This window comes from Podarcis pityusensis, assembly GCF_964106645.2.
Source record: "Podarcis pityusensis genome assembly, chromosome: 7".
Lineage (NCBI taxonomy): Eukaryota > Metazoa > Chordata > Lepidosauria > Squamata > Lacertidae > Podarcis > Podarcis pityusensis.
In genome coordinates this window covers 74,197,773-74,223,134 of record NC_138031.1, presented here as the reverse complement: position 1 = coordinate 74,223,134, position 25,362 = coordinate 74,197,773, and the positions used below count along the sequence as shown (strand labels likewise).

At 41.1% G+C, this 25,362-nt stretch overlaps 2 protein-coding genes across 3 annotated transcripts in view; one reads left to right on the top strand and one right to left on the bottom strand.

Annotated features, from left to right (window-relative positions):
* The window catches only part of CDH12 (cadherin 12), a 721,954-nt gene that overhangs the window by 573,686 nt on the left and 122,906 nt on the right, over nucleotides 1–25,362 (bottom strand). The gene's annotated exons all lie outside the window — the stretch shown is intronic.
* The window catches only part of LOC308481973 (tigger transposable element-derived protein 1-like), a 449,404-nt gene that overhangs the window by 322,926 nt on the left and 101,116 nt on the right, over nucleotides 1–25,362 (top strand). The gene's annotated exons all lie outside the window — the stretch shown is intronic.

Here is a 25,362-nt window from a genome sequence, read left to right as displayed (position 1 = left end):
CAACAGGACTATTATCACCCTTGATTTACACCCCAAAGTCTAATTAAGTATGGTCGCACGCACGCACACACACTGAAATAAAGACAGAGAAAGGGAATTTGCTTTTGGAAATCACATGGCTTATATCTCCAAGTATCCTCAAGCTATTGGACACATGAGACTCAGAGCAGCTGGCAAAAGGGAGTTACTGCTACCACCTTATTATGCCACAACACACTGCCTGTACACTTTACAACATCCATATGTGATTTAACTCTGTGCTGAATCAATGACAATTCATGGGTTTCAATAGCATTTGGTATTCTTTTACCTTGACAGAAGCAGTAAAGCACGGACAAATTCAAAGGAAGACCTCCCCTTGGTAAAAGACACTCATCTTTCCTGCGCTTAGATTTTTTAAAAAAACACATTTCATTGGGGGTATTTATTGCACTTTCATTGCACTCTTTCGGTGGGGTGATTCAGAGAAGCTCAAATGGATCCCCAGGCAGCCTCCAATCCAGGCACTGCCCGGTTTGAGACCTGCTTAGTTTTAGTAATGCAAGAACACCATATGCTCTCTCAGACAGTTCTCTTGAGCGGTAGATGGTGATCAATAAAACATTTTCCCCACTGACATTCAGTAAAACAGTACCAAGTGTTAGGCTACTGATCCCTACTGAAATATATTTGCTTTTGCTATAGAATCATAGAATTGTAGAGTTGGAAGGGATGAGGGTCATCCAGTCCATTGCAGGAATCTTTCACCCAGCAAATCTTTCATGGCCCTGGGATATATAGAGGTTTCATAAAGTCTAAAGGATTAACTCTACCTTCTTTGGGCCAGATACTATTTTGTGGGAGGGTGGATAATATAGTTGGACTGAATAATAATAATAATAATAATAATAATAATAATAATAATAAAACTCAAGAAGCAAGGGGACTGGAAACCTGTAAGATTACTGAGGACCAGCAAATGCAGGAAAGGCCATTGATTTAGCCATAAAGACTGTTACCTTTAAAGTAAATTAGGTGCAGCAAGACCCTGCAAGGAACCTATGAAAATGTCACCATATTTTCCCCTTCCCCTTTGATAATTTTAAATGCATTTTCCACATTCACTGATGGAGTGTGGAAATAAAACACAGAAGCCATTTTGGGCACAACGTGAAGTGAAATGCGTTTCTAAAATTACCGTATTTTTTGCACCATAACACTCACTTTTTTCCTCCTAGAAAGTAAGGGGAAATGTCTGTGCATGTTATGGAGGGAATGCCTACGGGTGGCATGCCTACGGATTTTCCTTCTCTAAAAACTACATGTGTGTTATGGTCAGGTGCGTGTTATAGAGCGAAAAATACAGTAAGTTACCCTTGCAGCTGGTTCATAGGTGCATGACTGGAATTATTAGGACAGGTTTTCTCATCACATCTTTAAAAAAAGGATGTTGTGAGTGCTTCCGGCTGGTTGGGATAGGTCTGGAACTGTGATAATGCCTCCTGTTTACCTGAATAGAAATCTGCACCTGTGCATGTGTAAAAACCACACACTTTTATATGGCTAGAATGTAATCTACTCAATAAACACACAAGATGTAACCGGCTGTACTTTTGAATAAATAAGGTATAATATTCATTGTGTCAAATTGTAGATTTCAACAGAAGTCTCATAAAGTTCAACGAAAAAAGCAGAAGACCCAGTGGATCAGTTCATTCTCTAGTCAGTTCATGCATAAGGTCCATACATGTATAAGTATCTATTCCATCTGTCTGTTCATAGAGTCCAATAATCCACATGAAGGGTAATAATAATAATAATAATAATAATAATAATAATAATAATAATTTATTATTTATACCCCGCCCATCTGGCTGGGTTTCCCCAGCCACTCTGGGCGGCTTCCAACAAAACACTAAAATACAATAACCTATTAACATTAAAAGCAGGACTGCCTTCAGATGAATTCTAAAAGTTTGGTAGTTATTTTTCTCTTTGACATCTGGTGGGAGGGTGTACCACAGGGCGGGTTGTTACAGTTCCACAGAATCCTTTCATTGAAATTTATGAGACTTCCATTGAAATCTACAATTTGACACAATGAATATTATACCTTATTTATTCAAAAGTACAGCCGGTTATGTCTTGTGTGTTTATTGAGTATGTTTCACGTATCCATAGGTTTGTTGTTGTCGTTTTAGAATGTAATCTACTGCACAAAGGAGTCTGGCCTCATCCATTATGACATGTCAACTCTCTCTCCCCCCCCCCCAAAGGTTCTCAAGGAGGACATGTGGCTTCAGTCATAATTAAGTTATGCCACCCTGGAATACCAGACAAAAACTGATGCCTCCATGCCTTGCCTACAAGCTTCACAGAAGCATGTGGCTGGTCACTGTAGGAAACCAGATGCAAATGTAAACCCGCCTTAAGAGCTGCCATGTTGGGTTAGATCAATATTTCACGTTTCTCATGTCATGTATCTCCAGTGACAAGTTTCCAGATGTTACACTGAGCATTAAATGTAAATGGCGCATTTTAATCTAATGCACAGAAAATAAGCAGATGACATTTTCTATATGAACTCCCCGAGGCCCAAAACATTATTTGATAACTACAAAAGTTTTATTTGCAAACTCTTAACTCATTTGCATTATTTGCTGGGGGCGGGGAGGAGGGAGAGAAGTTTCCTTAAGTGAATACAGATAAAAAGAAAACATTTTCAGACTTAGCCTGCATATAGATAAAATGGGGGGGGGGGAGCAAACACGTAAACAATTATTAAAATGAAAGTTTTGCCAGTGGGAATAGTATAAAACAATGTGCCAAAGGACAGCTTAATCTCATTAATTAGCAACAAGCATTTGGAAAGTTTGTACTTTAAAAGTAGCTGGCTGAAAAAGTAGCACAAAAAACATTCAGGGTAACTGGCGATGGCTTGTGGAATTTGTCACTGTGTGCCTTTGGGGCTCAGGGGGGGCTTATGCATCCCCCTCTTTCCTTTGTTTTGTTTCTATTAAAGGTGTTTGAAATTCCGGTGCTGCTATATGTGTAATTGGGAAATCCAGCTGTTCCTCTCCATTAGAGCAAGGGGAGGAGAAGCGCTCGTAAGCTCAGAACCTATTTATTTGCTTAATAAGATGTCTTGGAAATGTTACATTTATATTTAGTGAAAGTTGTGGCGAAAGAGAGGATGTTCTGTACATAAGGACTCGTGAATGCAGATGAAGAGGTAAAAGTAGTAATGATACACTGGGCAAGAGACTTTGGTTACAATATACAGTATGATGATTGGATGAAATTATGGAATGAAAGGCTAAAATTTACGGCATGTACTGCGTTGAAAGAAAATGTAATGAAAATGTTTTACAGATGGTATATAACGCCAGTTAAACTGGCCAAAATGTATAAAACATGCAATAAGTGTTGGAAATGTAAAGAAAAAGAAGGTACTTTCTATCATATGTGGTGGGAGTGTAAAAAGGTGAAAGACTTCTGGGAAATGATATACAATGAATTGAAAAAGATGTTGAAATATACGTTCGTTAAAAAACCAGAAGACTTTCTATTAGGAATGGTAGGAAACGAAATCAATAAGAGAGACTGTAAACTGTTTGAATATGCAGTGACTGCCTCAAGGATACTTCTGGCCCAAAGATGGAAACAGGAAGAAATTCCAACAGTGGAAGAATGGAGAAGGAAATTGACCGAATATGCAGAATTGGATAAATTGACTGGGAAGATTCGATATCAGAAAGACCAAAAGTTTATCAAGGACTGGGGGAAATTTAAAGAATATCTGAAAAATATATGTGATACACAGACAACGCTTGTTGGTTTTGAAGAGACTCTGTGAAATAGTAAGAAATACTGCAAAAAAGAGAGTAAGAGGAAAAGGAGTGGGGAAAGGCAAAATCATGTTTAGAAATGCGTCAATAAATAGAAATTTTTCGAAAGATTGACAGAGAAACTGAGGGAAGTCAAAAATTGAAGCATGAGTGTAAAATAATTTGTTGAATGTACAAAATTTGTTTGGAAAATGAATATATATATATATATTTTTAAGGACTCGTGAATGCAAATGTGTGAAAAGAGAAAGTATATGACGGGATCCACCGGCAGCTGCAAACCCCACAGTCTCAGAGGGCACAGTTCCACTCTGGCCTATATCTCTGGGTATTATACCTATCCCTTTGTCAATTAAGAGGTGGAGGTTGGAGAGGAAAGAGAATGGGGAGAGCTTCAGATCCATTGTGTCTCCATAGGGTGAGCTTCCACACTGTCCTTCTAAGACAGTGTTATGTACTGAGTTGAATAGGATCCAAAATGCAGCAGTCTGATTGGTCCTAGAACAATAGGATCCAAAATGCAGCAGTCTGATTGGTCCTAGAACAATGCAGCAGTATGATTGGTCCGCAGGAGCCACCCAATCCAGCTCCAAGTGGAAATGAATCCACAACCTGATTGGCCTATGGGAGAATCCCGGAATTAGCCAATCACGTGCAGCCCATTGTGTAAATAATGTATATAAAGCAGGTATTTGGGGGAAACTTTCATTCCTCCTCACCACTATGAGCTGAATAAAGAGCATGAAATCCACTCTCGACTCCAGGTATATTTCAGACAGGCATAGGCAAACTCGGCCCTCCAGATGTTTTGGGACTACAACTCCCATCATCCCTGATCACTGGTCCTGTAAACTAGGGATGATGGGAGTTGTAGTCCCAAAACATCTGGAGGGTCGAGTTTGCCTATGCCTGTACCAGGAAGAGGCAGCAGGGCCCCATGCATCATTTTGTCCCATTTTCACCATCTTGTCCTTACTCCTTGGTACAAGTTGCACAGTGTCTAGGTTCCTTCTATGAAAACCAGTTAAGCCACAATGATGCCAATGAGTCTCAGTGGGGCCACTGGCAAAATATTATTTCATGTGCACCCTTTGCTTTTCGCCAGGGAACTAGGAACTGTATAAACAACACTCAGATATTGAACTACAATTCCCATCATCTATGAGGATTGTCTATGTGGGATGAGATGGAAGGGAATTGGGGTCCAACAGCATCTGGAAAGTCATTGCCCCCCCCACCACCCCAAATATATGATTGTTTTCTTATTTTATTCTCACAACTGGTTCAAGGTCACACAGTGAGATCTGTGGTTTGGCAAGAAATGGAACTCAGATCTCCCTGTTTCAAATCCAACAAGCTGTCCATGGCTTTCATTACTCATCACCATGTCTTTCATTAATCATAGTCATCAAAAAATTACTACTACTATTACAACAACAACAACAAAAATACTGTTTCCATGGGTCACTGCTATGCTACTGTAATGCCAAAATGTTTCCTGTGACTCTTCAAAGCCCTCCATATTTGTCCATTTTTGAAAATTTCTTATTATTTTTACTGATGGCTCCCATAAGTACTGTGATGCCCAAAAAGTATTTTGTGGTCTCCTAACAAAACTTGTTCAATGAGCATGAAGTAGGTCTGTCTCCATTATGTTGACTTCTGCATGGAACTCCTTAACAAATAGACATTCCATTTTTCTCTTCCTTAGGGATGCTTAGGGAATTCAGCCTCTGTGAATTCTGATCATAACTTACCTGATCCACACCTCCAAGATTAAAATGAGGATCAGAACATAGTTATATGCATTGTCTGGAGGGTTCTCCTGACCCCCAGAACCAATTAAGTGGGCTGCAGTGAGAGCCCTATTGCACTTGCAGGACATGCCGTGCTGCCTCTGATTGGAGCAACTATTTAGTTGAATCTGGTCCTGCATGATTTGGGGTAACCCAAGGTTTTATAGTGAAGGATAAAGTCCCCAGTTTATTGGCAGTTATTGACATAGGAAGATCATTTTTGAAATAATCTTAAACAAAGGCAAGCTTTTTTGCAGTTATATGTTCGAAAAGTGTCATTGCAAATGTCATTGTGAGATGAACAGAGATTTAAAAACATGTTTCCTCATGATCCATATCTAGGCAGAGGATTTGTTATCTAATGACGTACAGCATCCACGATGAAAACCTATGGATGAAAGAACACAGCAAAATCTGTTTCTGAAACTATTTTAATTAGGAGGGAAACAGTGCTTTAATTAGTGAGTTTTAATTGGGGGGGGGGCACCAGAATGCTAGGCTTCGCCGCCCCTGCCCGGTATCACAACTGTAACGCTGACCTTTTAAAAATGACAGGATTAAGGCGCTAGTATGTTTTATGAAATGGAAAGGTAGATGCCCTTTATCTTTCAGCTCAGTGAGTTAAAAAGCATTTCACCACAGAAGTACAACTCAACAAAAAATGTGGTTAGCATGTTGTATTAGAGCAGAACTGCTCAGAGGTGTTACAGATGAAGTCAGCCCTTCAATGCTCACAAACGACAATCAAGAGTCAAAAGAGCAAAGAACAAGTATACCCTGTAAAGTCATCTTAAAGCACTGTGTAATCCTTTCAAGAAACCATTTTCAAAACCAACTACAACATCCCAGGTACTTAATCCTCCACAAAAGCTAGGTGCAAGAGAACTGAAGCACTTTTTTCCTGTGAAGCAATGGAACTTAAGCCAGAAAACAGAGTCTTTTCACATGTTATGAATGTAGTAGGCTAGAGGAAAGGGGTCACTAGTGGCATTCATACTACCATGATTTCAGCATTCAAGTGGAAATGTCTAGCACTAGACCAGCTCTTATGTTGTATAGTGATACTTCAGGTCTGTGTGAAACTATCTCTCTATTTGTTTTATTGTTTGCTGATGTTTTATTGATACTATCTTAGAAGGTGAAAGAGGAAAGCGCAAAATATGGTCTGAAGCTCAACATCAAAAAAACGAAGATCATGGCCACTGGTCCCATCACCTCCTGGCAAATAGAAGGGGAAGAAATGGAGGCAGTGAGAGATTTTACTTTCTTGGGCTCCATGATCACTGCAGATGGTGACAGCAGTCACGAAATTAAAAGACACCTGCTCCTTGGGAGAAAGGCGATGGCAAACCTAGACAGCATCTTAAAAAGCAGAGACATCACCCTGCCAACAAAGGTCCGTATAATTAAAGCCATGGTTTTCCCAGTAGTGATGTATGGAAGTGAGAGCTGGACCATCAAGAAGGCTGATCGCCGAAGAATTGATGCTTTTGAATTATGGTGCTGGAGGAGACTCTTGAGAGTCCCATGGACTGCAAGAAGATCAAACCTCTCCATTCTGAAGGAAATCAGCCCTGAGTGCTCACTGGAAGGACAGATCGTGAAGTTGAGGCTCCAATACTTTGGCCACCTCATGAGAAGAGAAGACTCCCTAGAAAAGACCCTGATGTTGGGAAAGATGGAGGGCACAAGGAGAAGGGGATGACAGAGGGCGAGATGGTTGGACAGTGTTCTTGAAGCTACAAACATGAGCCTGACCAAACTGCGGGAGGCAGTGGAAGACAGGAGTGCCTGGCGTGCTCTGGTCCATGGGGTCACGAAGAGTCAGACACGACTAAACAACTAAACAACAAATCTTAGAATCATAGAATTGCAGAGTTGGAAGGGACTTTGAGCTGAGAGTCATTTATTCCAACCCCCTGCTATGCAGGAATCCCAACTAAAGCATCAATGACAGATGGCCACCCAACTTCTCCTTAAAAACCCCCAAGGAAGGAGAGACCACCACCTCCCAAGGGGTGGTCAAATAGCTCTTACCATTAGAAATTTCTTTCTGATGTTTAGTCAGAATCTCTTTTCTTGTAACTTGAATCCATTGGTTTGCGTCCTACCCTCTAGAGCAAGAGAAAACAAACTGGTTCTACCTTCCATGTGACAACCCTTTAGATATATGAAGATGACTTTACCTCTTCTCAGTCTCCTCTTTATCCAAGCTAAACATACCCAACTTCCACAACTGTTCCTCATAAGACTGTTCAGATCCTCAGTCACCTTGGCTGCCCTCCTCTGCACACATTCCCACTCGTCAGTATCCTTCTTAAATTGTGGTGCCTGAACTGGGCACAGTACTCCAGGTGTGGTCTAACCAAGGCAGAATAGAGTGGTACTATTACTTCCCTTGAACAGTACACAATACTTTTGTTGATACAACCTAGAATAGCATTAGCTTTTCTTGCTGCTGTATCACACTGTTGACTCATGTTAAGCTTGTGGTCTACTATGACCCTTAGATCCCATTTCACATGTGCTACTGGGAAGCCAGGTGTCTTCCCCCCCCCGCCCCCACTTTATATTTGCTCAGCTAGTTCTTCCTGCTGAAATATAGAACCCTACATTTGTCTCTGCTGAAATTCATTTTATTAGTTTTGGCACAGTTCTCCAATCTGTTAAAGTCATATTGAATCCTGATTCTTTCTTGTGTGGCATTAGCTACCCCTCCCAGGTTAGTGTCTACAAATTAAAGGCACAGGAGCCCTGTTCTCCTGCCCTACCTCAGGGGTAGGATGAGCTATACAGGGAAAGCAAGTCACACTACTTCTGGCAGATTTACAAAGTATGTGTGGAATAATGCTAGTCTAACCATCATGTCAAAGATGAAGATCTGCCACACCTCTGTTCCCACTGTACAGCAGAGAGGCATGAGTGTATGAAATGAATTCTTGAAATGTTATATTTTTGATTATTACAGGGTGCAAACTGACTTTTTTTTTTTTTTACATATGTAAGTTGTAAGCTACTTTAAGTAGATTATTGTAGAAAGAAATTGTGCTCAGAAACGCACTGGGAGCCAATGCAGATCTCTCAGGACTGGTGTTATGTGGTCCCAGCCGCCACTCCCAGTCACCAGTCTAGCTCCTGCATTCTGGATTAATTGCAGTTTCCGGTCACATTCAAAGATAGCCCCACGTACAGTGCATTGCAGTAGTCCAAGCAGGAGATAACTAGAGCATGCACCATTCCGGCGAGACTGTCTGCGGGCAGGTAGGGTCTCAGCCTGCGTACCAGGTCGAGCTGGTAGACAGCCGCCCTGGACACAGAATTAACCTGCACCTCCATGGACAGCTGTGAGTCCAAAATGACTCCCAGGCTTCGCAACTGGTCCTTAAGGGGCACAGTTACCCCATTCAGGAACAGGGAGTCCCCCACACCCACCCGCCCCCTGTCCCCCCAAAACAGTACTTCTGTCTTGTCAGGATTCAACCTCAATCTGTTAGCCACCATCCATCCTCCAACCGCCTCCAGACACTCACACAGGACATCCACCGCCTTCACTGGTTCTGATTTAAAAGAGGGGTAGCGTTGGGTGTCATCTGCATACTGATGAACACCCAGCCCAAACCCCCTGATGATCTCTCACAACAGCTTCATATAGATATTAAAAAGCATGGGGGAAAGGACGGAACCCTGAGGCACCCCACAAGTGAGAGCCCAGGGGTCTGAACACTCATCCCCCAAAGCAAAGGAAAAATGAAATGAAATGAACAATGCTTCCTTCAGCAGTGGAAGGAGAATATAGCCATTGTGGCTAGCAGACATTGGGAAATAGGACAGAGATGCTGAATTGCGCCCAAATTTGGGGGGGGGGAGCATCACACACATGTGATGTCACACACAACATGCAACACACGTTGGGAGGAGGCCAATAGTGGAAGGAAGCCACTGCTATTATGCAACCCCTCAAGCCTATAGAGTGGGTAATTATAGAGTATGTCACCTACAAAGTTGACCACACTCCATACCTTTATGTGCTGTGCTATCTGAGCCACTTGGAAGACAATGTTGCTGGTCGCGAAGGCAATGCAAGGATACCCTTTCTTTTCACTCTCCTTCCCACAATATTATGGCAATTTCTACCCATGTTTGTTGCTGCCCCACAAACAGATAAGGGAAATGGAGGGGGGCATCAGGACAAGGGAGGGTTGATGTTCCAACTCAGCCCTAGAGATGTGGATGTATCTCTTCCTTCAGATGCTGAGCCAAAAGCGCAGAAAGAAAAAAATGGCATTTGTGTTTCCACTTTCTCCTCTTGTCTGTCATGTGTCAAGCTGCCAACTCCATAGCTAATGATCTCGGGGGGAGAAACATGAGGCAATGTGGAACGGCAAACAACAGCAGCAGCTAAATAGAAATAGTCTTCTGTGTTTGAATTGAAGTTATTTAATGTAGTAAAATTATTGAATACACATTTTTCAAAAGAACCAAGTGCCCTTCAATTTGTTCTCAAGCCAGGAAAAAATCAATGCCCATTTCACAAGTGAGGAAAATAATACAGCCATGCCCAGCTGGAGAAAAATAAGTGCTATAATTGACAAAGTGCAAAATCCTGATGCCTTCTCCCTCCATTGGCCCTCTTCAGCTCACTCTCAACTTTTATTACTGTGTTTTGTTAATAAGAATGGTTCTATGGGGCACTTTAGGGAAATGAGACACTTTGCCTGGATTAAAACAAAGGCAGGAGCATTAGCAAAAAAAGACAAAGGGGAATCATCTATAATTTTGAGGCTATAGGCAGGAAGAGAATGAAGGAACTGATAAAGAATGATGACACATCAGTTTTTAAGAGATTTAATTTGAAAAGTACGGGGACCGTGAATGTCTGAAAAGAGCTGTATCACCTAAAAGACGAGGATTTTTCAGTGGAGTTAGTTTATACATTCAGCTGCTGATTTTTGAGTGTACTGTATCAAACTTGCATATGTATGTGTGAATTGACCGTTAAACTTGGGGCCAAGGTAGATGTGATGTTCATCCATGGTCACATTGCCATACAGTTGTTTGCTTTTAGATCAAAGCAACCCTGGAAAGTTTTGAAAGATTCTGAGCTGAAACACTTAAGGTGTTTCTGGGGGAGGGGGGGTGAAGTCTGCCCTCCACAATATTTTCCTGATCTAATCAAAATGCCAGTGATCAGTCTTTTACATACATACATACTTACATACATACATACATACATACACACACACACAAATGTTATCACTTCATTGACACTTGCATTCCCCCCCACCAAAGCTCTACCTTCCATTTCCTTGCTGTTGTTGTTTTATATATATATATATATATATATATATATATATATATATATATATGTGATGCTTTATTGGATAAACACCCTTCATCATTAAGATGCTTAAGTGATTCAATGCTAATTAGACTTTACAATGATTTTTCTTTTTCATAATACTCTGTAATCATTACTGCCCAAGCAATTAGGTTTCACTGTTAAAAAAAGGATCAGTTTGTTTGTTTTCAAGCATTGTAATTAAATCTAGCCAAAAGAAGAAATGGGTTTGATTACTTATCCCTCCCCGCCCCCATTCAGACACTTGGGAACATCAATAACAAAAGAGAATTAGCATTTGGTTATTTAAATTGGAAAGTTTTCCAGAAAATCAAGGGTTTAAACTATTTTATGTAGCACTGTGAATCTTTCCAATAACACCCACTCAACGAGTTAATCTAATAGAGTAGATCTCACGACAAACATAGCCAAACATTATCTTTAATGAACAATAAACTGACACGTTATAGTGAATCCTGAGCAATTTTACTGTCAGTATATGGGGCCTGCATTGCTTTCCTGTAGCCTGACCACAAGTAGGGTTGTTGAACTCCCTTCAGTCCAATCCAGATCAATCATGGATCAGATTCTCGTTTGGATGTATCCAGTCATGGGGCATGCCTGATGACAAACCCAAATCTCAGGGTGGTGGAGTCGAGCCCCACGTTGGGTGAAAGATTCCTGCATTTCAGGGGGTTAGACTAGATCAGTGTTTCCCAACCTTGGGCCTCCAGCTGTTTTCGAACTACAATTCCCATCATCCCTGACCACTGGTCTTGCTAGCTGAGGATTATGGGAGTTGTAGTCCAAAAACAGCTGGAGGCCCAAGGTTGGGAAATGCTGGACTAGATGATCCTCATGGTGCCTTCCAACTCTATAGTTCTACGATGCTATGATTCTAATCCACCTGGCATGAGTTAAGTCTTCTCTACTTCACCCTCATGGTTTCCATGCCATTATGTATCCCCAGTCATGTGATAAGCCACACAATGAGGCATTGAGGCCTTTCACCTTGCTGTGCACACTTCTATGTATTGCAACATTAAACCTGCACAGGAAGAAAAACATTTGTGGGAATAAAATCAAAAATCTTAACCTAGCGGGCTACTAAGCCTGATAGAACTAGGCAAGCCTACCTATTGGCGGAGAGGCAAAACGGTCTTTTAGCATATGCGCCACCGGAGTGCAAAGATCCAGACAGTGCCCACAAATTTAGTTTAGCCCCCAAAATAACTTTTATTATGCTTATGCCAGACACCACACTTACGCCTTATCTCTTGTTTATCAAAGGAGGAAAAAGGAAAAAAACAAAATTGCTCATTTATTTACAAAATTATAATTATTCTTAAGTATGCAACACCACCACACTTAAACTTCTAAGTATTGTTTAGACACCTACTTAGGAGAAACATCAGTTGTGTCAAAGGTGCCGCTGAACCCGCTGCCGCATAGCAGCGCAACTGAATACAATACATAACATAATATTTTGATGTAAGAGTTAATTTCGGGTGCACGGCACCGTTGAGAATGACAAGTACCATCGTTGAATCTGACAAGTGCCACCGTTGTGAATGACAAGCGCCACTGCTGGTGTGGTGCATCTTTGGTAAATGAGCACACAAAGTCAAAAGTCCTTTAGTGAAACAGTTGGTATACATTTTGGTAATACCTAGGTATATATGTGTCAGGGGTTCAGGGACAGAGGCACAGGGTAGGCAGGAGATGGAGAGCGATGGGGATGAATCCCAGGACAGCGAGGAAGAGGATGACAATGACTCTAGAGATTCCATGAGTCTTTCCAGCGAATCAGAGGATTCCCAGAAGGGGGCGCCGGTGGTCAAGGCCAGGGGAGCCCCAGGGGGGACGTGTCAGGAGCAGGGGGCCAGCGGGGGATCCCAAAGTGGCAGCTGGGCGTCAGGACCAGCCTCCCCGCCAGAGTGCAGCGAAGGGGGTGGAGGTTCCAGTGTATCAGGGGAGGCGGCTCCGGCAGTAGAGAAAGGAGGGAGGTCGGAGCAAGCCACCCTCCCGGAAGGGGAGGGGAGTAGTGAAGGGAGTAGCGTAGCTGTCAAAAGGAAAGTTAGAGGTTGGGCGCGCGCGCCAAGTTCAAATGTAGAGGCGCGCGGAAGTACAGGGAGCCCGGAGGAGGGGCCAGGTCCCAAAGCCCGCAGGAGGGGGCAAGAGCAGTCTGATTCCGCGTCGGAGGAATCCAGGAGGGGCGAAACCCCAGCGGGCAGAAAGACCCTGCGGAAAAGGAAAGAGAGAAAGAGGTGGAGCAGCGCAAGCCTCTTAAACTGGTGCAGGGGAGGGACGGATTCAGAAGGGACTTTGGCGGTCTAAGGCTAGCAGACGTAGGGCTGCGCGCCTCGGATCTGAAGCAAACAATGAACTGCAATAAACACTTTTGTATATAAGAAAAGAAAGGCGTTGGTCTTTTGTGAGCTGAGACTTGAGGCAGCCCTGACAATATGTATTTTGTTTTTCTAGCTTGATCAAAATTATTTATTATTTCAAAACAGGTATATAGTTAAGAGCTTAGGGGGCTTCAGCAGCAGGTGCCAGGCACCCCCCAGAACTCAGCACCCGGGTGTCCCGCACCCCTTGCACCCCCGGGTAAAGACGGCCCTGGGGAGAGGTAATAAATATGCCACAGCTTCTCGCACACCCTTTCCGGTGAGGAAGCAGGCCTTTCTCACTCATGTCTTACAACTGGACTGAATTCTCCTTATGCTTGGAAAGTGGAAGAAGCTTGCAAAGCTTACACCTGGGAATACACTTACTTTCCCAGTAGAATGCCTTTTGAAGCTTGGCATTTGATTACATGACATCACCTCAACCAGAACATAATATAGAAGCGGAATGGTGGGAGATTTAGGGTAGAAAAAAGGAAGGGTACCTTCATGTACCACATGATTAAAATATTGAATGGCTACCTCTTCAAATGATCATCTGAGGAATCTTGTGGGGATTTTTTATTTATTTATTCCTTTTTAACCAGTCGTTTGGTTGATTGATTGACATCCTATACACTTTTAAAATGTGGTTCTTTTTTGGGGGGGTGTTATTGGGTTGTTGTTTTTATTTTGAATATATATATATATTGTGGTTTTATATTTTGATTTTGTTCTGTGAACCGCCCTGAGACCTCCAGGTATAGGGCAGCATATAAATAAAATAAAATAAAATAAAATAAAATAAAATAAAATAAAATAAAATAAAATAAAATAAAATAAAATAAAATAGTAGTGCAAGTTCCCACAGAGGTTTATGCATCTCTGCTTGAAATAAGAAGTAATGCAGGATGAAAGCCAGAAAAAAGTGAGTGAATATGATTTCTCTGTGAAATTTGAGACAGGCTGGTTAGAATGCCTGTAGCCTGTACAGCCACTTCCTCCCTATTGCTTGCTATAGGTCATTGCTCAGAACTTCAGCAGAGTGAATTTCTGTGTAATTGCATGGGGGGAAACGATGATCTGTCAAAAACAAACCCATAAAACGCAAAAAATAAAAAATAAAAAACTTGATTTACTTAGCACTTGACTCTCATCTTTTAAAACATAATTAGTGGTAATTATTTTGCACTAGAAAGTGTGGAGGGAAAAAGAACATTATGGAGTCAAATTACCGCATCCTCAATTACACACGTGCCAATATCGCAGCACCAGTGTTGTCTGTAGGAACATGCAAGGATTTTGTTCAGTCTGACTGATGGTTATGTCATTGCTGAGGTACAGTGGGAAGAGAATTCAGTTTCCCCCTTTTTGTGTGCTCCTAGTGATGCTGACGTTAGACCCACATGAACCACTTGGCTGCCTCCATGATCATGTTTAGTTTGGCTCTCACTTGGTTGTTGGTACTGAAACAGCATTATCTCTATGCACAGTGTGTGTGCCTGTGTGCATTGCTTTAGTTTAAAAGAGAAAAACTTAAAAAGCTCACTCAGCTTTTCATGATATGAATAGACTTGGTTTGGGTGTGGTTTGAACTTCCTAACACTTTCCCTCAAGGCCCCTGTTCGAGACAAACATTTTCTTGCTGATCCAGATCCTATTTATTCCTGAACCAAAATATATGGCTCTGACTACTGTAAGAGATATAGGTCTGGCCACTCTCATATTTTTTATTTAGATCTGTATCTGACACCCTGACTTTAAATCTATCAAGGTGAAAAATAAGAAAAACCTTCACCTATGCACATTCGTGAGAAATATAAATCAAACCGCAAACCTGACAGGATTAAGAAAATATTAATCTCTTTACACAGTAATGGAATCACATTGGATTTCATAAATCAATACCTGGGCAAACCTGAAGTACAGAGTTGAGCAACTGCCTCATACATAACCCACCCATTACAACACACTAAGAAATATAGACTGGCGTGGGGGAAACATACACCTTAAAATGTCAAGAGGGAAATCAAATGAATGCGCTAAATTCACTGGCGCCAAAAACAGAACATGACTGAAACTACTACAGTCCTGCTGGGTGATCTAACAATGTAAGAAAGCCGTTGAATTAAAATGAAATTAATGCACAGCAACTGAGCTTCTCTGATGACAAGTTTATGATACATACATCCCCTTTTCCCATAGAAAATGTACAATGGTACTCAGAAGGAAGGTGTTATGACTACAGGACCTAGTCATAATCTATCAGAGGAACAGAGTTCACATAATGAGCCTCATCAGTGGAAGACCTGAACACAATGACTTCTATTTGCATAGGGAGACTGTCCCTCTCTCCTCCCCCCATGCACCCCCAAAAATCAGCTGTTGGGGGGTCATGAGAACCCCTAGAACAGTGTGAGGGGGCGAGGAGGATTACTCCATCAGGCAAGATGAAATCAGTGCTGGATTTACGTATAAGCTAAACAAGCTATAGCTTAGGGCCGCACTCTCTTGGGGGCCCCCAAAAAATTTAAAGGAAAAACAACGGGATGTACATTTCCAAAATATAAGACAAAACACAAATAAAATAAAACCTACATACAGCAACAGTGTTTTATGTTGTGTAGGCTCCTATGGTGTAAGTAATGGGCCCCGCCTGCTGTATAAAGGGCCCCATTATCTTAAGTAGCTTAGGACCTCATCAAACCTAAATCTGGCCCCAGATGAAATGCTTACACAGATGGAACATAGTGCCACACTGAATTCCACCCAGAGATTAGTATGCAGCAGGAAGATGCATCTTAGCATGTGGGGGTGGGAGGGTGGAGGGTAGACCTACTGAAAAAATTAATGCCCAAAGCATTTTTCAAAGGTGCATTGATATGCACCCTGATGAGCATCTGAAAACGATGCCTTGCAGAAGCTGGACAATAACTCCCAAGACTGGCATTGGGGGGGCGAGGGGCCAGAGGTCCCCCAAAATTTTCAATGAAGGGGCCACCCCCCAATGTTCCCCGACAGCTGTACACGCATGCTGTGGGGTGTGCTGATGTTGGTTTCTGTGACTCCCAACATCGCTGACCTTTGGCTATGCTGGCTGGGGCTCTGGAGCCACTATTGAGAAGGCTGTATTGGGGTTCTTGCCAACCAGATATCACATAGGAGAGATGTTATTTTGTACCGACTGAGATGGGTAGCAGAGGTGCCCTCAGGTAAGAACCTGACAGCGGAAGTCCAGTGCCCCCATTCACCAGAATGAGCTGTACGCCCACCAAATGCAGCAGAGCTGGCTTAGCACATTTTGAAATAAGTGAACTAATACAAGGTAGCATAATAATAATAATAATAATAATAATAATAATAATAATAATAATTTTATTTATATCCCGCCCTCTCCAGCCGAAGCTGGGCTCAGAGCGGCTAACAACAGTAAAATTGCACAGTTTACATAAAATCACAGTCAGTTAATTGAAATACATTCTAAAATCAATTCATTCTAAAATCAATTCAGAATCAAATTAATGGCAACCATTGGGATAGAGTTCTATGATGATTACAGAAGGAGGGGGTCAGACTGTGCCTTGGCCAAAGGCCTGGTGGAACAGCTCTGTCTTGCAGGCCCTGCGGAAAGATGTCAAGTCCTACAGGGCCCTAGTCTCTTGTGACAGAGCGTTCCACCAGATCGGAGCCACAGCCAAAAAGTCCTGGCTCTGGTTGAGGCCAGCCTAACCTCCTTGTGGCCCGGGATCTGCAAGATGTTTTTATTTGAAGACCGTAAGGTCCTCCGTGGGACATACCAGGAGAGGTGGTCCCATAGGTACGAGAGTCTTAGGCCGTATAGGGCTTTAAAGAGTCTCCCTGTGTAACACCACTGAGTTTAGTGTCAACAATTATGAAACTGCACCACTGTAGGACAGACACATGCATATTATTTCTGCCAGACACCCAGAAAAGTATTGGAAAGAGTTTCCTCTGCATCCTTCAGATGTTTGTACTTGAGTTAAACCAGCGTTTCGACTGGGAGATCTTTGATACTTCCAAAATCACATCCTGTCAACTCCAAGAAACGGAATTTAAGCCAAATTCTGCTCCTGATTCAATGCTCTAGCTTGCACATTTGGCATTTGGAAAGGAGCAGATCACTGGCATTCAAGACGAGAGATTAAAAAAATGCTTCCTTTCATGTAAGCAGACTCCAAAAGAGCCAGTCCATATGGTGAGGTACACACAGAGAGAACAGACACAACAGAGTCCTTGGAGCTTATCCACTACTGAGCAATGCATATTCATGGTTTATGGTGACTTTGGAACTTAGATGCACGGTCGACTGGTTTCCTGTTTGCTTATTCGGAGGAAATGTCACTGGCATTTAAAATAAAAGCATTTCCCCTCCAATCACGCAAAAGTTAAGAATAAATAGATCAAACCATCTAGCCCATCAAATGATCAAGTGTGCACTCCTGATTCTTTTAATAGTTTAACCTTTTCGGTCATATATGCTTTTGCATCACCCTTTTAAAAAAGAAAAGGGAAAAAAAGAAATAACAATCAGCATCTTGCTGCACTTGTGTGCTGAATAATTCAAAAAGTATCCAGCTGTGTACCAAATTCAGAGCGCCTCACCGGGATGCCTTTGTGTCAGTTTGGTCCGTAGGTGAACAAGGACCTTGTCATTTCAACAGCACCAAAGAGTTTAGCATAGGAGCTAAGAGCGATGCATTGTGCAACCACAGGATCACAAGCCTGCTAGTGAGCGGAATCTTTACTTTGAACAAAAATCTTTCATCTTGTTACATTGTCTAATATTAACAGCCCAGTGTTGCTATTTCTTGGGCAGCCTTGCAGGGAAATCCAACAGAATAATCCAAATACCACCAAACCAGAACCCAGCAATACAGTGGTACCTCGGGTTACAGACGCTTCAGGTTACAGACTCCGCTAATCCAGAAATAGTACCTTGGATTAAGAACTTTGCTTCAGGATGAGTACAGAAATCGCACGGTGGCAGCATCGTGGTGGCGCGGCGGCAGCAGGAGGCCCCATTAGCTAAAGTAGTGCTTCAGGTTAAGAACAGTTTCAGGTTAAGAATGGACCTCCAAAATGAATTATGTTCTTAACCCGAGGTACCACTGTATAACCAGAAGTTATGAAAGAATTCATGGCCAGTTGGCTGGAACTCTGAACAGGAGAACAGCACACTGCAACATTTTATGGCAGACCCCAATTGCCTATCATTTTCTGCTCTTGTGTGCAGATCTTGCTATGGAGCATACAAATGAACACTAGAACAGCTTGAGAGATCCCAGTGCTTATTTATAGATAAATGACAATCTTCCCAGCGCCCCGTCATCAGGGGAAGCATTTTCCAGTCTCTCGCCTATAAAAATAGCAACAAGGAAAGTTGTGGGGTGAGTTTTTGTTCCCATTTTTGAACAAATAATGCATATTTTATGATCTATCATTTAATCCCATGCCAGGTTTTTCTCTCTCTCACCAGCACTGAGATCTATTGTTCCCTGAGCCATGGTGAGATTGCTATCACTTAAACAGACAGCACTTATTGGACATTAAACTTCTACTAATGTATTATAATTATTACTTCAGGGTAATTTGGTGCTCCAGTAGAGAATCAGAGCTAATCTGATGGTAACGGCTCTTCCAAGGAGCTGCTCATATTTTCTTCTCTCTTTCTGTGCTGAAAATTCCTCCTAATGTATCTAGCCTCAGGCTGATTAATGATCTCAGGGCTGGAACAGGTGATTTGTAGCTAAATCAACCCACACCAGAAGAGATTCGGGGTTATTTCAGTCAATACTGTTAAATAAGTTTCAGCAGTGACTTCTGTTGTTAGCACAATATGTAATCCAGTAAAGAGAGGAGAGGTGTGTGTTTGGGAGAGAGACAATAAAGAGAAGCCTGATGTCGCTTACATAGGCATGTGAAAAACTATCAGAAAACATCATTTGTAGTGACAGCCAGTTCTACACAGCTTTGCACATAATTGGCAGCCAAAGTCAATGTTCTACACACACACACACACACAGAGAGAGAGAGAGAGAGAGAGAGAGAGAGAGAGAGAGAGAATGCTGTCTCCCTAATAATGTGAAAGCAGAACTAGGATAGCACACTCAGCATAGCTCCTGCGCCCCCGTTTCTGTAATTAGACCACCTCCTACTTGATACAAATTCTGAAACTGAAGAGATCGGACTATATGTCTTTTTTTTTTTAAAGCAATTTATTAAGTTTTACAATAAAAATAAACATGATAAACAATGTAACATTGATCTTAACATATTTTCACATTTTCTTTGGACTTCCTCACATCTCCCGCTCCCATTTTCATCGTTAAAACATTTTGTCAGCAATTTATCATCTTATTTAAATTCTTATATCCCTTCTATATTTCCTAATCTTATAATTCTCAGAAGAAGCTAAATTTCACAGTCTTACTTATTTTCTTAAAAACTTCTAAATTTAGTGGTGCTCAGTTATTTTGATCTAGCATCTTATTTAACATTCACTCAAATTGCAATACTTTTGTAAATAGTTCTTAAATTTCTTCCAGTCCTCCTCAATCCTCTCTTCTCCCAGGTCACGGATTCTGCCGGTCATTTCAGCCAGTTCCATGTAGTCTATCAGTTGTATCTGCCATTCTTCCAGTGTGGGTAGATCTTGAGTTTTCCAATGTTTTGCGAGAAGTATCCTTGCTGCTGTTGTTGCATACATAAAAAATGTCTGGTCCTTCTTTACCACCCCTTGGCCGACAATACCCAAAAGGAAAGCCTCTGGTTTCTTAGTGAAGGTATATTTAAATACCTTTTTCAGTTCATTATAAATCATTTCCCAGAACGCCTTCACTTTAGGGCAAGTCCACCAGAGGTGGAAGAACGTTCCCTCGCACTCTTTGCATTTCCAACACTTATTATCAGACAGGTGGTAAATTTTAGCAAGTTTGACTGGGGTCATATACCATCTATAAATCATTTTCATTACATTTTCTTTCAGGGCGTTGCATGCAGTAAATTTCAATCCATTACTCCACAACCTCTCCCAGTCCTCAAACATGATATTATGCCCAATGTCCTGTGCCCACCTTATCATAGCCGATTTAACCGTTTCGTCTTGTGTATTCCATTTCAACAGCAAGTTATACATCCTTGAAAGTACCTTAATCTTTGGTTCTAACAATTCTGTTTCTAATTTCGATTTCTCCACCTGGAACCCTAGTTTCTTATCATTTTTAAAAACTTCTTTAATCTGAGCGTAATGTAACCAATCTCGCACTTTGTCTTTCATTTTCTCCAGACTCTGCAATTTCCAATTGTCTCCATCCTTTTCTAGTATTTCCCAATATTTTGGCCATTTAGCCTCCATATTGGGTCTTTTTCGGGCCTTGGCTTCCAAAGGTGAAAGCCACCTTGGTGTTTTATTTTCCAGCAAGTCTTTATATTTTGTCCAGACATTAAACAATGATTTTCTGACAATATGGTTCTTAAAGGCCTTATTTGCTTTAACCTTGTCATACCATAAATATGCATGCCATCCAAAGGTATTGTTGAACCCTTCCAAATCTAACACATCAGTGTCTTCAAGAAGTAGCCAGTCTTTTAGCCAGCAGAACGCTGCGGCTTCATAATACAACTTTAAGTCTGGCAGGGCAAAGCCCCCTCTTTGTTTTGCATCGGTTAATATCTTAAACTTAATTCTGGGCTTTTTGCCCTGCCAGACAAACTTAGAAATGTCTCTCTGCCACTTCTGAAAGCACTCCGTTTTGTCCAAAACCTGAAGTGTTTGAAATAAGAACAACATCCTTGGCAATACATTCATCTTGATAGCAGCAATTCGGCCTAACAAAGAAAGTTTCAATTTTGACCAACTATCTAAGTCTGTCTTAATTTCTGTCCAACATTTTTCATAATTGTCCTTAAATAGACTTAGATTTTTTGCTGTTATGTTTACCCCTAGGTATTTTACTTTTTTAACCACATTAAGTTCCGTCTCATTCTGAAACCGTTCTGACTCTGTATTAGTCAAGTTTTTCCCCAAAACCTTAGTTTTCTGTTTATTTAATTTAAATCCAGCCACCCGACCAAAGTCATTAATCAATTGTAATACTCTTTTCGTACTGGGCTCTGGCTTCTGCAAGGTCAAAACCAGGTCATCTGCGAAAGCTTTTAATTTATATTGTTTCTGACCGACCTGAATTCCTTCCACCAACCGATCCCTTCTAATCATGTTCAATAGCACTTCCAGAACCGAAATAAATAACAAAGGGGAGATAGGGCAACCTTGTCGTGTCCCTTTTTCAATTTTAAACTCTTCTGTAACCACATTATTAACTATCAGTTTAGCTTTCTGTTCTGAATATATCGCCTCAATCCCATTCTCAAAACCCCGTCCCACTCCCATCTCTTTCAAATTTCCCATCATAAATTTCCAGGAGATATTGTCAAAGGCCTTCTCCGCATCTATAAAAATTAAAACTGCTTTTGTATTTATGTCTGTTTGCAAAAGTTCCAAAATGTCAATAATGTTCCTTGTATTAGCAAACAGATGTCTTCCTGGGAGAAAGCCAGCCTGGTCCTTATGAATTACTTCATTTAAAACTTTCTTAAATCTATTTGCCAAAATGTCTGCAAATATTTTGTAATCCACATTTAAAAGAGAGATGGGACGGTAGTTCTTAAGTTGTGTCTTTTCAGCTTCCGACTTTGGTATTAATGTGATAAACGCTTCCTTCCACGACTCCGGTGCCCTCCTCCCCTCCATAATTTCATTGCTGACCTCCATCAAAGGTTGTATCAGATAGTCTTTCAATGTCTTATAGTACTTGGAGGTCAGCCCATCTGGTCCTGGAGATTTGCCAAGTTGCATGTTCTGGATAGCTTGTTCGATCTCCTGTCGTGTTATTTTAGAATTCAGGGTTGTCCTATTTTCTTGTGACAATTTAGATAGTCCGTTTTTTGCCAAAAATTGTTTAATCTCAACCTCATCTTGCGGCCCTTGGGTGTATAGTTTTTTGAAGTATCTCTGGAAACACTTTCTAATGTCCACTGGATTCTGGATGTTTTTTCCATCAACCTCTAAGTTTGTAACAGTATTTAATCTTTGTCTTCTCTTCAACTGCCAAGCTAGCAGTTTTCCACATTTATTCGCCGACTCAAACGTTTTTTGTTTCATTAATTTAACCTTCCATTCAATTTCCTGATTTATCAATTTAGAATATTGTGTTTGATAAAGTTTAATTTCTCTCAGAGTTGGCTGTGACTTCGGATTCACTCTTAATTTCTTCTCTAATTCTTTTATTTTATCCAAAATCTTATCTTTTTTCTCATTTTGTGTTCTTTTCTTCACTGCATTCTGTTGTATCAAGAATCCCCTCATTACAGCTTTGCTTGCGTCCCAGATTATTCTTTTTTCCACCATATTATTCATGTTTATCTCAAAATAGTCCTTCAAAACTTTTTGGGCCTTCTTGGTAATTTCCTGATCTCTAAACAAATTGTCATTCATCTTCCATCTGAAGGATCCAGTTGGTAATAGTGTCATATCCATCTTTACTGCATTATGGTCGGAGCAGGTCTTTGGGCAGATTTCCACTTTTCTGACCTTAGGTGCCAGGCCTCTAGAAATCCATATTTGGTCGATTCTTGTCCAGGTCAGTTGGGCTTCAGAAAAGAATGTTCCCTCTCTTCCTAGTGGGTTCTTTATCCTCCAAATGTCAATCAAATCCATATTGTCAATCATTTCAAAAAAGGTTTTAGGTAGTCTGCCGTCTTTTGTAACATTTTGACTTTGTGACTTGTCCATGTTAGTTGATACGACCCCATTCATATCTCCCATCATTATGATGTTGTTGTAGTCTAGATAGTCCAGCATTGTCTCCTGCAGCTTCTTGTAAAATTCCGATTTCCCTTCATTAGGTGCATAAATTCCTAATATCAGCAGTTTCTCTCCTTGATATTGTATCTCAATAGCCAAAATTCTTCCATGTTCATCTTTAAACAGGAATTTAGGTGACAGGCTCTCTTTTGCATATATCACCACGCCTCTCTTCTTAACTTTGTCCGAAGATACAAATTCCTGGCCCAATCTTTTATTTATTAACACTTTTCTGTGGAGCCTCGTCACATGTGTTTCTTGTAAACAAATAATGTCCAATTGTTCTTTTTTTAATATATGAAATATTTTCTTCCTTTTTTCCGGAATGTTACAACCATTAATATTCCAGCTCAACAGTTGCAGAGACATCCTGAACTATCTGGTTATTTTTCAAGGGGTGGTATCTTCTCAGGGTCTTCAGGTTCCACAGATGCTGATGTTGGTACTGGCGTTGCCTCAGGCCCAGAAGGTAGTTCAATTCTTTTTTGAAGGTCCTCTCCGTATGTAGACAGAAATTTGTCTCTCTCTTCAAGTGTTCTCACTTTGACCTTTCTCCCTCTAAAGGTAAAAGATAATCCTTGGGGAAATTCCCACCTGAATGGAATTGCGTTGCTCCTTAGTAGTTTAACAAGTTCAGAATAGGCGGCTCTAAGATCAAGCAGTAGTCTTGGGATATCTTTATAAATTTCAATTCTTCTATCCAACACCTCCAGTGATTTTACAAAGTGTAGTCCCAAAATCTTATCCCTTTCCTCCTTTGATCTCAATGTTATCAAACAGTCTCTGGGCCTCTCCTTCTTTATAAATCTTCCAAGTCTGAAAGCTGACACAATTTTAAAGTCCTTTTCTTCCAAGTTCCAGAACTTGGAGAATTCTTTGGTCAAAAACTCAGTTAGATGTCCTTCTTCTGCCTCTTGTAGTGATCTAATCCTTAAGTTGTTCTCACGGTTTCGCAGTTCTATCATCGAGAGATAAATCTGGTGTTCCCCGACTTGTTTAGTGAGTGGTCTTACCTCTTGCTCTAAATTTTCAAATCTTTGTCTGGTGTCCTCAGTCAATTTCCGATTTTCTGCTGAGGCCTCCGTTAACTGTCCAATTGCTTGTGCATTCTGTACCACTTGTGTGGTTAATTTATTTAGACATTCTGTGTTTTTATCAATCTTTGCTGATTGGGCATCTGCTTTCTTGTCCAAAGCTTCCAATTTTTCAAAAATTTTGTCTAGTACAGAAACAGATGCTCCTGAGGCCATATCTTCCAATTGTAACTGCTCTGCTTCGCCCTCTCCCTCCACTTCTGAGGGCAAAGTAGGCACAGATGATCTGCGTGTCTGTGAGGCTGAGGTTAGAGTTGTTAGAGTTGTTTGTTTAGCTCTCCCTCTTTTTCTTGTGCCACTCATTCCAACGTTATCTGTCAGTCAAGGTCACACTGAGTTGTTCCCATGGGAATGGAAAGGTCCAGAGCAAGCAAACAGCAAGGGAATCGAAAGTAAAAAGTGTATGTAAAATCACTGTTATAATCCAATCCTCTAGAGGGAGCTTAATCTGTCTTTCAGAGTCTAATTTAATGTCCAAGAACCTTCAAATACAAATGTTTAGCAGAGTTTATAAATGGTCACTTTGTTGCAGACAGTGCTTATTTATCTCCAAAAAGAATGTTTCAAATTTAAAAGGTCTCAATACCCTCAGATTGTTTCAAGTTCCAATATACAGTATCCAAATCTGCAGTACTGACAGCTCCCTTAGTACTCAGGCAGCTCCTGATTCTGGGTTTCACCTTCTAGTTTGTAATCCAATAAGAGGAGGAAAGTCAAGTGCAAATAGAAATCCCAAATCTTTAGCTTAAAGTCTTTACTTTAAGATGCAAGTTCAAATAGATGCTTAGATCTGTAAAACTTAGAGTCTCTTTCTTTCAGCCTCCACTCCTCCAGCTGATTGCTTTTTTTTCAAGTTCAATGGCTGCGGAAGACGGACTTCCTGCTTCCACGTCTCTCCGCTCTCAGCCAAGTTCAAGCCAATTTAAATTTCCCTTTTAAAGTCTCAAATTCAAGTGATTCAGTCTTTTACTCACAAGTTAGTTGCTTTTTCGTCCGGATCCGTAATTTAGCAGGAAAAGGGATCAGCGCTCACCGAC